Raw genomic sequence first — 13,616 nt, 5'->3', positions numbered from 1 at the left:
TGAGCTGCTGTCTGTCAAGTGCCCGCAGAAGCATACACTAATGATGTAAGCAAAAGCTGCTATTAGCTTAAAAAAATGATATGCCTTCGACATTTCGCACTACTGCAAATTTCAAATCCATTCCTTTTTGTTCTCTTCTAGAAGATAAATTCGTGATTAAAATGATATCTTCACGTATGGGATTATCCAATTAATAAAAAAATGTACGAAATAAGTAATTTAGCCGTGAAGTTAGAAATTTACTTTGACACCAGATTACGCTTTTTTTTTGCTAATGTATCTATCATTTTGCTTATAACAAGGAATTAGAGCATTTTTAGGGAACTTGCTTGATTGCGTTGCACAGTGTCTTTTCACTAGGTACAAATAAAAAAATTTGTTCTCCGAAATATAAACGTATTTGGCTTATTGAAATGCTACGGGAAAAAAATTTAACCGTCATTTTAGACTTAATTTCATCGAAAATATAAAAACTATGAACAATCAAAAAAACAAACCCAAATATCAAGGACTTAGCTTAGTCTAGCCCACTAAGGAAACATTTTTTATCAAAATACATCAATAAATACTGCCACTCCAAACACAAATTTTGTTCAAGATTGTGACTCTATGTTATTACTTACTCATTGGTTACTGATCGGTTGAGTTTGTTGTAGAAACCGCAAGCATTCCTGCTTTATCTTCATTTTGCTTCAATTCACATTGCATTTATTAAATTTTGGTTATGAGCAACTGTTTATTCGCTTGAATGTAGTTTTTCAGGGCAATGGGACGAACATGCTCCGACTTGGGCGTTTTAATTGCTTCAAGTATAACTTGTAAGTCGTTAGTCGAAGCACGATGGAGAAAATCCAAAATGTATGGCCAACGTCACACCATTGTGAAATGAGAGACGTCGAGGGATTTTCACTCAGTGTGGATGGATTAGGCAAACTAGCTGAGCTCTCCATCCCACTGGTCGACGGGGGGCGATGGGCTTTCGATGAATAGCCGCACAGTTTTTAGAAAAAGTGCTGTTAGAAAATTGGTTACAGAAAATCTAAATCAACTAAAGAAACATTTACTCAGTGTAAGTAGAAAAATCCATTGCAATTAACGTAGTTGCAATCAATTGGCTTTGTTGCGATCATCCTAACCATAAACCTGCAAAAACAAGGCATAATTAATAATATCATAAGTAGAATGAATGTAAACGTCATTGTGCGGATAACAACTAGAGAAAAACAAAGCCGCGGGAACCTACGTACTGCCGGCTGAGCTATTCAAACAATGCGGCGAGGAGCTAGTAAGGTGCATGCATCAGCTTCTATGCAAAATATGATCGGATGAATTCATGGCTGCCGATTGGAATTTAAGTATGCTCTGCCCAATCCATAAGAAGGATGATCCTGTATTCTGTGCCAATTATCGCAGGATTAGTCTTCTAAATATCGCCTATAAGGTTCTAGCGAGCGTATTGTGTGAAAGTCTGAAGCCCACTATCAACCAACTGATTGAGCCTGATTGGAAAATCCACCATCGACCAAGATATTCACAATACGCCAAATCTTAGAAAATACCCATGACAGGAGAATCAGACACACACCATCTTTTCGTCGACTTCAAAGCTGCATTCGACAGTACGAAAAGTTACCCATATGCCGCGATGTCTGATGACAGCTATGAAAGATGACGTTGCTCTGTTCCAAAATTCAGGAGGTAGCCGGTTCTACGTTATCGAAATGACTCGGAGTTTTCCTGACCAAGGGCTGTAACCCCAGTAAACTAGCCCTGTCCAGTGAACAGTATGACGTTGCTCAATACCAGTAGCGTCGACAGAATTGGGAAAAAACTCTCCGAGCCGTTTGATATCATAATGTTTTATAAGAGCGGACAATTGTTGGCGTATGCCGATGATATTTATATTGTCAATACCGACGTCATAATCAACGATATCTCCCAAGCGATCGACGAAAACTTCCTTGACATTTTCAAAAAGGTATGCAGCGTAGCACGAAACACTACGTGATACGTTTCGATTGGCAAAAGCAAAACAAACAAGAGGATGCGCCTACTGCAAATCCCGTAAGGGATTGCTCGCACTTTCCGATATTCATTTTCCCGGCTATGGTAACATATACATGCTTGAGAGCTTGCCAAAGTGCGGGTAATGTCCCATGCCTTTATACCTTGTTTTCAACATGTATTCGTACCTGGTTTTCTTATTTTCCCATTCAACCAATCTGTCTTTTTTCTCCATTATTATTTTATCTTTTCCTGCTTTTATTGCAATGTGGAAACCACTAATTATTTTGTTTTATTCTGTTAAAGTGCGGTGTATTCATTATTATTATTGTTATGAATTTTAAGCGCCACTTTCGCTTCAAAGATAATGACGGCACGTATAACATGATACGCATAATAGGTAAGCAAGGGGTTGGTTTAAAAATATGCCATCTGAACGCGTAAAATCTTCCAGCTGTAATAGACGAGTTTAGATACCTTTTTGAATCTTCTGGTATTGATGTTGTGTGTGTATCTGATACTTTGTTCTCTGCGTAGTAAAATGATACGTTGTTTTGTGTTGATGGATGTACGGTCTATCGTTGGGATAGAATGGGGCATGGTGGCGGTGTTGCAATGTTAGTCTCGTGTTTGTCTGTAAAATTAAATGTACCTCGGATCATACAAATTCTATTGAGTACATACTATATTATTCGATATTACTACTAGCTTATATTCATTTTTTCTTTACAAGCCATTTAGTATCGACGTCACAGTATTTTCTACAATGGAAAAATTCAAGTATCTTGCAGTGATTGAGTTTTTATTTTTGAAAGGTTTAAAAGCAAAGAGCATTTTGACAATGGCTAAAATCCGAAAATTAAAGTTCGAATTGTTAAAACACCCACCGTATTCATCAGATTTGGCTCTTAGCGACTACCATCTGTTTCCAGACCTAAAAAATAATGCGTGAAATGCGTTTTTCATCAAGTGATGAGGTCATAACAGCTGTGGAAGCGTATTTTGTAGACCTTCGAGATTCTCACTTCAGGGATGGAATTCATAAATTGCAATCTTGTTGGAACAAGTGTACTGATGTTCAGAGAGACTATACTGAATAGTAAATTATATTTCAAACCATAAAATTGTGTTTTCCTTATCAAACCGTAAATCTTATTGGTCAACCTAGAAATAATGTCTATGATAAAGGAATCGGTATTAGTACAATATCTGTGTGAATATTTCGTGTTGTACCTTTTCTTCAAGCGCATCTGGTTTGCAATATTTCTATGGCGTTGCACCCAGATCAAATTTATTTTAAAATATTCCGATACTTCGCATAATAATATGTGGCATTCAACTACCGTTTTTGACCAGTGTTGTACTGATTGTAAAATTGTTAAGTCCATACTCAATGTGAAATCTAATGCTACGGGTATGGATGGCATTCATCCTAAATTCCTGAAATGTATATACTTTAAATACCATTTTGACCACATTTATCTTTCCCAATTGCTGGAAGGTGGCTAAGGTTATTCCAATTAAGAAATTAAATGGAGATTATATTGTACATCTATCGCAATATTACTTTTCTAGCCAAAAAAAAAAAACTTTGGTGAGTCAGTGCTGCACTACAGCGCTTATTAAGGTTTCAGATGAAAGTAAGAAAAAGTAAGAAAGAATGTGCTTGATATTCACCCAATGATGTTAGCAGCTCACAAATACCTGTTTAGATTAGTAACGAAACCATTACCTATCATCGTCTATATCAACTATCGGTAAGCCGAGGAAACAAGAGAGAAGGGTGTTAAATGAGCAAGTTTAGGAAAACATGTGACGGGGTGGTTGGTATCATTCCGAGTACCGTCACATGGCGGACATTCGTTGGGTGTGTCAAATTCAATTCTAGATAAGTAGAAGTTGAACCTGCTACACTTCCCGTAGCAGCATCCCAGCAAAACCTGCTGTACGGTACTGTATTGGGCCCATAATTGGGCTGCCTGCTTCGATTTTTCGTACTGGTTCTGAAGCTTTTTTAGACACCAGCCTAGCTAGAAGGAATGAAGCTCTTTTATTGTTGTTGTTGTAGTAATTTACCAAGTCTTGCCAGTGCGGTGTGGTCACCGATCGTCACTGTCTAACTCAATATCGGTAGGCCCAAGGAACGTGCTGTTTCGACAGGTTGGGGCTACACGAAAAGGAGTGATCAGTGAGTAGGTTTGAGAGGGCCGTGCGATGAGCCTTCACATGCGGGACATATATTGAGTATATCGGGGCCGATTCTGGATAAGTAGGAGTTAACCCTACTGCAATGTCCAGAACGTAATTGAGCAAAGGTTAAGCGGGTCTCTCAGGGTAGCAGGAGCTCTTCATCTGCTGTGGGTGGTGTTTGGACTCCGACTACGCCATTCGGGGGTCGGGAGCTTAAGAAGGTGGTAAGAGTCTCCCGATGGATGTTGTTTAATGTCTGCCTATATACTGTCCGCGGCCGCCGTAGCCGAATAGCCGGGTGCGTGACTACCATTCGGAATTCGGAGAACGTTAGTTCGAATCTCTGTGAAACGCCAAAATGAAGGAAAAGTTTTTTCCCCAATAGCTGCCACTCTTCGGCAAACAATGGCAAACCTCCGAGTGTATTCCTGCCTTGAAAAAGCTCCTCATAAAAAATATCTGCCATCCGGAGTCAGCTTAAAACTGTAGGTCCCTTCAGTTATGGAAAAATATCAAGACGCACACCATAAATTTGAGGAGACCCAAAACACCCAAAAAGGGTGTAAGCGCCAATTATATATACATATATATACTATCCGCTCCAGTAGTTGCAGTTGTGTTTTGTCCTGGATCTCGCCAGTGTATTTGCAAAGATGCCTCCTGACATGCCTGGGAGGTGGCTCAGGCTCTAGCAAATATCTGCAGGGGTGATACCTTCAGTAGCATCAGAGTAGAAATTGCTTGCTGAGCATTTTGCTGTGCTCTTTAATCGGGAGCATGGGAGCATTGTGAAGGTGTTGCAAGGGGGGCATCAAGAGGCACCCTGTGGCTGTCCTCATTGCAGTATTTTGACAGGTCTGTAGCTTTTTTCGCTGCGTATCACTGGTGCCGCCAACCAGACAGGCGCAGCATAATTTACAATCAGCTAGCCAATTTTTTTGACTTTCAACGAGCTGCTCGCGCAAAAACTACATTGAAAACAAAAACGCACATCGGCGGAAAAAAATGAGCTTGAGCCAGAATTTAATAGTGCAGTTAATTGAGTGTCTAAAAAACGAGCGGAAAAAACCAGAGAATGGCTTTAATGCAGAAATAATTGCTTAACATGTTTCTACTACCACTAAACCGAGGAAGTAGGGTGAAATGTTTGACAAGTCATCTTAACCTTCGGTAGACACACTGGAGTGTGAGTCACCCCACAAAATGTTTGATGGGTTGTGGTTTGTTTGTTTCTAGTTTCCGATTTTATTCTTCGAATTCGTGCAGCAAGTCCTTAGTAGAGAACAAGTCTAAAAAACTATCATTGTTATCAAGATCAATTATTTCATCATCCAAATCAGATACAAACAAATTCCACCTCGCTTTATTCCACCACCATGCCATTATTGCTCTAAAAGAAAATTACTTCTTATATAGGAATTAAAATAGATACAAATGCACCTTTGATAAAACTAAGCTAAATATACTTATGTACGCACATAGTGTCGGCGTCAAAGGAAAGGATACACCATATATTGATAAGTTTTGACTATTTATTAATTACTTTTTTTTAATAAATTGTTTTCTTTATGTGAATAAAATCCAGCCATGTTATATGAAATAAAAAAATGTGCTGTGCGTTGATTCGGAAGTGTTTTAATTTCGATCCGTATTAATAATAGCTTTTCTACTGTGTTTTGTATGCAATACTGCTTAAAAGAGACAGAGACTCACCCATAGCAATTGCAAGTGTTACAAACATAACTACAAACAATTTCTTTCTACAAACAAACTAAGAAATAAAAAAAAAAAAAAAAAAAACAAAGTGTACAAGCAAATTATCAGAAGGCAAGATGAGTGTGCGGCACTCTCCCACTCGGAGAGGAAAGCAACCCGCGAGTGAGCCTGTAATAAAAACAATAACTTTTGATACTGTGAGTACTCCGGCAATTACGCGCGCGAACTCAATGCAAAAGAAAACAAACGAAATAGAGACAGCCCTCTCTATTAACTCTGCAGGATTACCGCAAAGCGTAGGGAGCGTCAACCTTCAAGCTCAGCCGTTTAAGGGGTTATACGCAGTTATGACTTTCAAAAAAATCGATTTTTTTTATTGCATTTTTGTAATGTACATATATTCAAAAGTATACGCACGAAATTTGAAGTAGATCTAAGCAATACTTTCGGAGTTATACCTAAATATGTAGAGATGCCTCGGCACGTTTTAAGGTAGGTATTGAAACTTTAAACGTGTTTTTTTCAAAACGGCATTTTTCAGGTCGGTGTACACGATATCTCGAAAACGGCTTGTTTGATCGGTCAACCGTTTTATCTCAATCTTTAAAGATACATTTTCTAGTAATTAATCGTTCCTTTTGTAAATTTGATACTTATTTTCCACTTGTTTGATCGGTCAACCGTTTTAACTCAAGCTTTAAATATACATTTTCTAGTAATTAATCGTTCCTTTTGTAAATCTGATACTCTGATACGAAATCATTTCTTTTAAAAGCTGCCATTTTGTGAAAATTCACTATTTTGATTAGCCGAACGATTAATTACTAGATAATCTAATATATTAACAAAATTTGTTTGGTTTTTTGATTTCAGATAATCCAATCCTGAGTTACGATGTACACCGTAAATCGTCTTTTTTTAAAGGAGGTTCCAGAAATCGCCTGCAGCGCGCTCTATAATCAACATTTTCATAAATAAAAAATTTTGTTACGTTCTTGAAGGATGCTTTTATAACCGCCAAAAATTTTCACATTAAAGTATTCTGAAGTTTCTTCAGGATAAATCCTTGACAACCCGTCTTTTATTTGCTTCAAAACTGCGTATAACCCCTTAATGGCAGTTTAACAACGTGCGTGAGCACAAACGGAATGCCAACAACAACCACAACCAACTCATCATCAACAACGACATCAATTATGTACACTAGTACTGCAACAACAACCGTATCAAACAAACCATTGCTTGCCATCTCCCCACCTTCTTATGTACAACCTCACGCTTTAAATGAGCAGCCTCCCATAAAGAGATCACGAAACTCACCTATAAAGTCCTCAACTTTGTCAACCACCAACAAAAAACAAAAAATAACAACGAACTTAAGCCAAAGCAAATTGCCAAACTACTGGCTAAGCGGCGATACAAAGTCCACAAACAAATTTGCATCTCTTGCTATTGAGGACGAAAATGAAAACAACGAAACAAATACACAAGCGAACAGTGGGCAGAACTCTGTTACTAATGCTCAAAATTTAAATAGTGATAAAAATAAAAATATTAATAATAAACCACCACCAATATATGTGCAAGGTGTGGAATGCATCAAGACACTAAAAAATGCTCTAAGTGCAATAGCAAATAGCAATTTTGTCCTAAAAATCCTAAGGAATAATGAAGTACGAGTACAAGCAAATGACTTAGGGACGTATACTCAAATACATCAAATGCTAAAACAAAAAGGAACAAAACTGCATACTTTCAAACCAAAAAACGAGAGGGGGTTTAAAGTAGTATTACGCAACATGCATCCTTCTGTGGACCAGGAAGAAATAAAGAGTGAATTAAGAGAAAAAGGTCATAAAGTCACAAATATATTTAATATAACACAAAGAACAACAAAAAAACCATTACCACTATTTTTTATTGAACTGGAAACAAATACTAATAACAAAGACAATGCACTGCATCGTATCGTTTGAGGCGCCACATCATAAACGGATAATTGCACAATGCACGAAATGTCAGAAGTATGGGCATACAAAGAATTAATGCACAAGAGACTCAGTATGTGTAAAATGTGCAGGAAAACATTTAACAAGCGAATGCAACAATCCAACCATTCAAGTGAAATGCGCACTATGTGAAGGTAATCATACCGCCAATTACAAAGGCTGCGAAATATATAAAGCCATAAAAATTCAACGATTCCCACCTTTACGCAAAAAGGAAGTCATAACAAACCAAAACACAAACATCACAAAATCAACAGTAATACCAGGTATAAGTTATGCTGATGCAATAGCCTCATCAAATCCACAGGTAATAGAACCAGAACTAACTATTAAACCTCAAAACAACAAAGATATTGATGAACTCAAAGACATGATAAAAACTTTAATCACCCAAATGACTAATATGATGAACACAATTACAATGTTAATAAATAACTCGAATGGACGAAAGTGATAACACAAAAATTCTTATCTGGAATGCAAATGGACTAACTCGGCAATATTTAGAGCTGAAGCGGTTTTTAATTGACAGAAAAATTGATATTGCGTTAATTGCAGAAACACATTTCACAGACAAAAGTTATTTAACATTTCCCGGATATAAATTATATGCAACTAATCATCCCGACGGAAAAGCTCATGGAGGAACAGCCATTATCATCAAAACAAACATAAAGCATACTGAACGACTGCCCTATGTGTCACCTCACATCCAAGCAACGTCTATACAAATTGTTGACAACAATGGACCCATATCAATATCTTCTATCTACTGTCCACCACGACACTTGATAAAGACGGATCAATATGATGATTATTTTAGGACATTAGACAACAGATTCATTGCTGGAGGAGACTTAAACGCAAAGCATACTGACTGGGGTTCAAGGTTGACTAATAAAAAAGGTATATATTTAATTAACGCAATCCATAAAAAAAATTGCAGGTTTATAAGTACGGATGAACCAACTTACTGGCCTACGGATGTTAAAAAAATTCCAGATTTAATTGACTTCTGTATAACAAAAAATATTAACCATAACCAACTGAAGCTTGAACCAAGTTATGAACTATCTTCTGACCACTCGCCGATAATACTTAACTATACATCAAAAATTGACCCTATAGAGATAACATCCCAAATATTTACAAAGAGGACTGACTGGGATGAGTATCGAAAACACATCTCCCAACAACTCATTCCAAGTACACCTTTGAAAACACAACTTGACATTGAGCGTAGCATCATACATTTTAATGACATAGTTATTGACGCAGGATACAGATTCACACCGCAGCAAAAATATAGCGCACAAAACACTTCAAATGACATTTCTATTAAGAAGCAAATCAAGGAAAAAAGAAAATTGAGAAAAAGATGGCAAACAACCAGATCTCCTGCAGACAAACAGAGGTTAAACTTAGCTACCAAAAATTTGAAGGCTTGTTTATGTGACATACAAAATAAGGAAATTGAAAAATATCTAAAAAATTTAACTCCTACACTTGACACAAATTATTCCTTGTGGAAGTGTACAAAAAAAACTCAAAAACCAGATAAAGCATCAACCCCCACTAAGAAAAGATGACAACACATGGGCTTTTACAAATGATGAAAAAGCAGCGACATTGGGAAATTATTTTGAAAATGTCCTATCGAACGATGAACATAAACAAATTGTCACGATTAGTAATGTTAATACTGATACCATCACAAAAATAAGAAAAACAAGCACACAAGAAATGATAGTATGCATCAAAACTCGAATTAAACATAAAAAAGCACCCGGATATGATATGCTGACAGGCAAAGCACTTACGGAACTACCAATTGAGGCTTACCTATTTCTTAGAAACGTATTTAATGCAATGTTTCGCTTACAATACTTCCCAAAAGTATGGAAAGTCGCAGAAATCATTGCGCTACCAAAGCCGGGTAAAAACCCAACAGCTTAAACTTCCTATCGACCTATAAGCCTACTTCCGACTATATCTAAAATTGCAGAAAAACTTTTACATGACAGAATTACCCCAATACTTGACACGAAAAACATCATTCCAAATCATCAATTCGGTTTTCGAAAAAAACACTCAACTATCCAACAAATACATCGAGTTACACAAAAAATAATTACATACATGGAAAATAAACGATACTGCGTTGCTGTATTTTTGGACGTCGCAAAAGCTTTTAACAAAGTTTGGCACAAAGGCCTCTTGCATAAAATTAGGAGAATATTACCACTCGACTATTATTTAATTATCAAGAGCTACCTTACTGACCGATGCTTGTACATTAAATACAATGACAAATACTCACATATACATCCAATAACAGCAGGAGTTCCCCAAGGCAGCGTTCTAGGACCACTGTTATATGTATTATTCACCTCTGACATACCACTACCAGACGAAACTAATTCTACTATAGCAACATTCGCAGACGACACTATTTTATTGTCATCTGACAAAAACCTCTCAACCGCAACAACAAAATTACAGATGTACACCAACAATGTAAAGAAGTGGTTTGACAAATGGAGTTTAAAAGTAAATGAGGACAAATCTGTACAAGTAATATTTACGACAAGAACAGAGATTGCTGCTATGCCGATTAAGCTCAACAATAAAAATATACAAATTGAAACATCTGCAAAATATCTTGGAATCCATCTGGACTCAAAACTAAATTGGAAAGATCATATCAAAAAGAAAATAAAACAAATAAAGGAAAAACTTCGACAATTGCATTGGCTAATAGGCAGAAATTCTAAGCTCAATATTTCCAACAAACTTTTAGTATACAAGGCGGTCATTAAACCAATCTGGACCTACGGACTTCAAGTGTGTTGAACTGCAAAAAGAACTCACATAAACAAAGTACAGCGACAACAATCAAAAATCTTACGTATAATAACTATGTCCGACAGGTACACAAAAAATGATGACATCCATACTACGTTCAATATACCATTAATCGACGAAGAAATAAAAGCGGTATCAACAAGGTACTTCAACGAAATAAACCAGCACAAAAATAGAGAAGTCAATACACTCTCACAACTTGAAAGAAGAACTTTACGACGTCTGAAGAGAAACCGACCAATTGACCTATTAAATTAAATATTAATTCTCGTATACTAAAATAACTGTATATATAAAATGTAATTCTTTTCCTAAAAAGTAATAGCTGTATTCGTCTTGGCACTGGCCATGATGAAATATATATAATATAGATGTCAGTATGACAGATGTATGATTAAAGTAGGAATAATAAAAACAAAAAAAAAAAAAAAATGTTATATGAGATCAGTCCATAAGTTCGTCCGTATTTTACTTATAATTTCTTTTTTGTACGATTTTTGCATACAAAAAATTATTGGCGGAACATTACGGAACTATTTTAATTTCCTTTGATACATTGTGCATTCAACAAGTGATTTTAATAGCGGATAGAAGCACGTGTTGTTAAAAAATAAAATGAAAAGGTGGTAAAAATGCAACAACTGCTACTGCAGAAATAAACACTGTTCACGGAGAGGATACCGTGAGTGTAAGGACTGCGCAAAAGTGGTTTTCAAAATTCCGAAGTGGTAACTGGGACGTGGAGGATGCCCCGCGCGCTGGTCGTCTTGAAGTCTTCAACTCCGACGCCTTGCTCGAACTCGTGGAAGCTGAGCCAAATTTGACAGTCGATATGATAGCTCAGAGGTTAAATTCTTTGCATGGAACAGTTTACAGGCACCTGGTTCAGTTGGGAAAGGTTTCAAAGCTGGGAAAATGGGTTCCGCATAGACTTTCCGTCGCCAACCTTCAGCAGAGAGTGAATGTGTGTTCTCAGCTGCTGCAACGACTTGAAAATTAAAGTTTTTTGAACCGTATCGTTACTGGTGATAAAAAATAGGTACTTTACAATAATCTTGTTCGCAAACGCCAATGGTTAGATAAAGATGAAACACCACAACCGACCCCTAGAGATGGCCTTCACCCCAAGAATATTCTTCTTGGTGGCATATGGCCGGTATTGTTTATTATGAACTTCTGGATCCAAACCAGACGATAACTGCTGATTATTATTCCCATCAGCTATCAAACCTGAATGAAGCACTTAAAAAAAATTGACCGTCTTTAGTGAATAGTCGGAAAGTTTTGATTCACCACGACAATGGAAGACCTCATAACGCAAGGCAAACATTAGGCAAGCTGAACAAGCGCGGATGGGAGCTAATGCCGCACCCACCATACTCTCCGGATATTGCACAATAACAAATCACCTTTTCCGTCCCATATGAGTAACAAGAAATACTCCTCAAAAGAAGCTATAAAAAGGGATATCGAAGCGTATTTTGGCTCCAAGGAAAACCATTTTTTGAGCAGGGAATTAAAAAGTTGGGAATACTTTATAAATAATGAAGGAAAATATCTTATTAATTAATAAATACTTTAAACATCTTTTTTATTAATTTTAAAACCACCCTTAAAAAACGCACGAACTTATGGACTGACCTGATAATATTATCTGCTAACTTGATATTATTTTATCTGATGAATAAACCTTTAACTCTTTTTGTGGAAAAGGTTTATGGATCGGGGTGAAACTTGCCCCAGTATGCCGTTTACGTCAAAAATATAGGTGTGTATACCGAAAGTTGACGAAGCCGATTTATCTCTTGTTTGGCGTTATCGCGTCTCACGTTAGTGAGCGCTGAGCCCTCTCAACACAGATTTTTCTCTTTGGAAGTTCACGAAAAAGAGCCCCAAGCCTACTCTAAGCCCCAAGAAAAAAACCCAAGCTTCCACCAATATTTGTTGACAAATCTGCTCGTTACTCCCTCTGAAACTCACTTTACCAATAAAGGCTACTTTCGAATTCCATATTACAAGCTATATCACACAATGGACCCCGAAAAAATAAATATGCTGGCTCTGCTATTCTCATAAAATAATATGAAGCATTACAGAATGAACTATTTTTTCACAGAAGCTATTCAAGCCACCAGTATAGTTGCGAAGAGTTCGAATATCCAATGTATACCCCTCCCAAGCATGCTATCAAAGGAGAGGAGTGTGAAAAATTTTTTAAAAACCTAGCTGGGTATTGTAGCATGTTTAACTCCTACTAATACAGAATTGACCCCGACTAACCACCTTTTCACATGCCCCATCAAACCCACTCATCTAAAACCCCTCTATCTCTGCACCCAACCTGTCGAAACAGTAAGTTTCCTAGGCAACCCGTCAGATGAACTACGCAAGACGGCCGGTGATCAACACTACACTGACAAGCTTAGGTACACTGCTACAACACCAACAACAACATAACGCCAAACATACTCATTGTGGATCCCGTCTCTCCACTTCAAAAGGTTGCCAACTATTGGCAACCATCGCGAAATTTAACCTCACCACAGCCTCCTCAGGCTCTCCAACGTATTGGCCCACTGACACAAATAAAATACCAGATCTCATCTACTTTTGTGTAGCAAAAAGGTGTTCCGGCTAGTGAAATAAGCTAAAGTTCATGTTACGAACTGTCCTCCGATCACTCCCCTGTGTTTTTCACATTAAAAAAGATTCAGCTGAATCACTTGCAGACTGCTGTCTCCACAACAGTAAAACCGACTGAATGTATATTATTTCCGAACCCTTGATACTTCAACCATTAACTTAAAACACCCACCCAAAAGCAATGAAGAC

General features: G+C 37.2%; 1 protein-coding gene across 5 annotated transcripts in view; it reads right to left on the bottom strand.

Moving 5' to 3' along the window:
- Nucleotides 1–13,616, bottom strand: part of LOC128869257 (adapter molecule Crk) — a 149,734-nt gene that overhangs the window by 88,478 nt on the left and 47,640 nt on the right. The window contains exons 2-3 of one of the 5 annotated variants that reach the window (XM_054111791.1): nucleotides 1,065–1,143; nucleotides 624–1,013 (exon numbers count right to left, since the gene is read on the bottom strand). The exons of 3 other annotated variants lie outside the window; for them this stretch is intronic. The gene's annotated coding sequence lies outside the window, so the exon portion shown is untranslated. Of the gene's footprint in view, nucleotides 1–623; nucleotides 1,014–1,064; nucleotides 1,144–2,481; nucleotides 2,639–13,616 lie in introns of all 5 variants that reach the window. One more of the 5 variants, XM_054111793.1, reaches the window with a different exon arrangement.

The sequence above is a fragment of the Anastrepha ludens genome, chromosome X (assembly GCF_028408465.1).
Source record: "Anastrepha ludens isolate Willacy chromosome X, idAnaLude1.1, whole genome shotgun sequence".
NCBI classification, from domain to species: Eukaryota; Metazoa; Arthropoda; class Insecta; order Diptera; family Tephritidae; genus Anastrepha; species Anastrepha ludens.
Note: the sequence above shows the minus strand (reverse complement) of the source record. Positions and strands in the feature narration are given on the sequence as shown.